Here is a 3,668-nt window from a genome sequence, read left to right as displayed (position 1 = left end):
ATTCACATTCAATAAAAATCACTTTTAAAAATGCTTACATAAATAGATTCAATACACCAACCATTCCTATGTTCATACATTTTTGGTAAAGTCTCCTCCTGAGCATGCAAATTATTTTTTAATTTTTACTTTTTATGGGGATTTGGGCTGTATTATTTTTTTAAAAATGGCAGAAGACAAAGAACTTTACCATAAGGGCTTCGTCTACAGACTGCAACTTGGCAAATTATAACCCCGTATTTTATTATTTAGTTTTCCCACATTCCGTGCTCTGACTACTAACAGAAAGTCAGTAATGTGACCCAACAGAGATGGGCAAAGCTCAAGCACTGTGGCTGCTCCCCCTCACATCCATGGCCAAGTGTCATGTTCTAAGTTAATCCACAGGTGGGTGTTACCATTTTTGTTCCCAACGTGTACTTCATACGAGTGTTAACTTTTTATAAAGTCAATCACTGGCAGATCGTGCTCTGAAACTCTCGTGAAACGTTTTCTAATGTCAGTTTGTGACTGAGATGCATCACTGATTGAGTCATAATTCTGACAAGTTCTTTTCTTACGCTTCATTTTCTTAGATGAATGTTCTCTAAAGTGTTATCTTTTTATCAAGAGAGGATAAATGCTTGGCTACAACGGTGGAAAATGAGATTGATTTAGAGTGTGAGCTGCACGTACGTACAAAAGTGAAGAAGAGGGGGCTGTGCAGGTGGCTCAGCGGCTGAGAGAAGTTGCTACTTAAGCATAAAGACCTGCATTCAGAGCCCCACTTCCTGTGTAAGAAAGCCATGTGGAGTTTGATGTTTATCAGCCTAGTGATAAAGAAACTAAGAGATTCAGGGTTAGGGAGGAACCCTGTCTCAAGGAAATAAGGCAAAGAATGATAAAAGACATGCTGATGGTCTCCTCTGGCCTCCATGTGCCCAGATGTACTTGCACAGGTCCCTGTACAGTACATGTATACTTGTATACACACACACACACACACACACACACGCAGGCACAGACAGACAGACACACACACACGCACACACACACACACTCGCAGAAAGCAGAGAACAGAAAAGGAAAATGTCACCACTCTCCTGTTTCTTGAACTAGTTCTACTCTGAAAATCATGTGGACATCTACTCAGTCCTTTCCATATGAATGGTTGCATATCATATTTCTGTTGTACAACACACATTTGTTCCATGCAGAGAAATATAAACAACTTAGTGAACTGAAATCCATTTCTGTCATGAAGCACTCAATGGGTGGATGTGGGTATCAGCACCTCTCAGTGTTTCTCAGTGTGTGCAGCTGAAGTGTTAGGAAGGTAGCTTTCTTCCTTCCCTATCATAATAGTGTACAGAAGTTTTCTTTTCCTTTCTTTTTTTTAAGCCACAGAATATGTTATCGAGTCCTCGAAAGAAAATAAGAGCTTTCACTGAGGAAAAGATGAGGAAGTTTGCTGCTACCCTACTTTCCCATGTGTATAGAGAATAAGAAGTAGATCATTGGAATATGAGAAGTGTAGCGTTAGTAATGCAAATTACTACCTTACAGGCTATGAAATCACAGTTACTAATTTCTTGTTGGATGTCAATGTTTTCTTAAATCTGTATTTCTGCATGTTTTCAAAAATAAATTTTAGCTTCATGACTAATTTCTGTATTTGTGGGGTGCAGTAATAAATATGTAAACTAAATAAAGATCACCTAGTTGTTCTACCCAGAGGCAAACTTTCCAGCCACATGCTTATTACAAGAAGACTTCATCAATGCCGTTATATTCTCAGCTAGTAGCTTGTAACCACATGGCTTTTAAAATAAGGATTTTCTTTCTTCTACTTCATTAAAAGCTGCTGCAGTTCTTCAAAGTAGGGCTAAAAATGGGGCTATTGATTTCTTGAATGAATAATGTAATAATGCCTTCATAATATTTGCTGAATAAATATCTTTTTTTCAAATCTTTGTAAGACAATTTTGCAATTGCATTTACATGATTTTTATTATATATGTGCATATGTACCCTTACAAATTATGTGCATATATAGTTTTAAGAAAGAAAATCTAACTTATTAAAATCAAGATTATTTCCTTATTTCATATGCTTGGTAACTTTCACATCTTGGTTATGATTAATAATTCTATAATGAAAATGTTTTAATAATATTCAGCTGTATAAAGGGAAACCTATACATTTGTGACAGCATAAATGGTCCTAGAAGAACCCATTCTGTGTGAAACAGGACAGACACAAAAAGACAGATGATGCACGATGCACCTTTTACATGTCAATTTAAAAGGGTTGAAATTGTGCTCGCTTTGGCAGCACATATACTAAAATTGGAACAATACAGAGAAGAGTAGCATGGCCCCTGCTCAAGGATGACACACAAATTCATGAAGCGTTCCATATTTTTTTAAAAGGTTAAAACCTCATTTAATTTTATGTCTTGTAGGGTTTATACTGAGTAAAATATTGTATAACTGTAACAATTCAACTGTAAACCTAAAAATTTACAGCCAATTTTGAAAAAGATGCATCTTAGCTCAAAAAATTGTCATTGAATATGTTAATGCTGTTGTAATGAAATGCTTCTTCTAAGTATGTGGTTATTAAATAAATAATAAACTGAAAAAAGAGAGTTGAAATCAGAATGAAAGATAAGATTGCTGGGGCAGAAAAAATGGAGTTTGGTTAATGGTTACAAGCAGAGTTTTAAAATGGACAAGTTCAGTTTGTCTAAGGGAATGTACATATAGTGAAGAATGTGTTAATGGATTGGATTACGACAATCCTTATACAATCATTATACAACTGTCACAATATGCGAATTCCATGCTTCCACTCTCTGTTTGTCTATTTGTGTTTCTTTTTACTGATTTTTTTGTGTATTTCATATGGAACATCCCAACAATCTTATTCATCTTTATACCCGCATCCCAAATGGCATCTTTCCATAGCCCCCAGCCCCCAACTGGAGCCCATATACTCTGTCATCCTTGTTACTGTCCACTGTGTTGTCAGTGTCCCCAGCCGTTCCCATTTGTGTGTTTTGCAGAAAAATTTTCCCGTGAATTGTGCAAAAATACATTATATTTCTTATTGACTGTAATTTCCACGATGGGCATAAGTTTGATATTACTTCTAGGAAGCAACATTTCTGTGGTCTGTCAAACAAGATGCCCTCAGTCCAGTGAAAACAGTCCAACTGGTTTTCAGCACTTTGGGGGAGAAAAAAAAAGGAAAAATCAGCTCTGCTGTTGGAAACATAATACTTGAATATTTCCATTTTCTAATTTTGCAGTTAAGGAATACATTTTAAGTCAGTTTTGCATTGTAACCTCGTCTTGAAAAATCCATTACTCCACAGCAGACAATTCTGGCTGAAATTATGGCTTTTCAGGAACTTCTTCAATGAGTAAGTAAAAGTGGAAGGTTTCAGATCTTGACGATTGTCCTTTGTATAATTTTGTATATCATAATATCCACTCGTGACCTCATGGAGAATTTTACAGCAGTCACCCTGGGTCATGGCTATCATGTTAATCTTGACAACATCAAATCTGAATTCAATATTACCATAGACCTGACAGTGGAAGCCCTGCTGAAGGTCCCCATCCCAAATGGCCCAGACCAGAAACCTGAGCAGTGCTTTAGGTTCTGCCAGACACAATGGCAAC

General features: G+C 36.5%; 1 non-coding gene across 1 annotated transcript; it reads left to right on the top strand.

The window, feature by feature from the left end:
• The first annotated feature begins 2,297 nt into the window (after positions 1-2,297).
• On the top strand, positions 2,298-2,404 carry LOC115071252. The gene has a single exon (XR_003850347.1). It is a non-coding gene; the product is annotated as a U6 spliceosomal RNA (small nuclear RNA).
• The last annotated feature ends 1,264 nt before the right edge of the window (positions 2,405-3,668 follow it).

Source organism: Nannospalax galili, unplaced genomic scaffold, assembly GCF_000622305.1.
Source record: "Nannospalax galili isolate Female #2095 unplaced genomic scaffold, S.galili_v1.0 scaffold17, whole genome shotgun sequence".
NCBI lineage: Eukaryota > Metazoa > Chordata > Mammalia > Rodentia > Spalacidae > Nannospalax > Nannospalax galili.
Note: the sequence above shows the minus strand (reverse complement) of the source record. Positions and strands in the feature narration are given on the sequence as shown.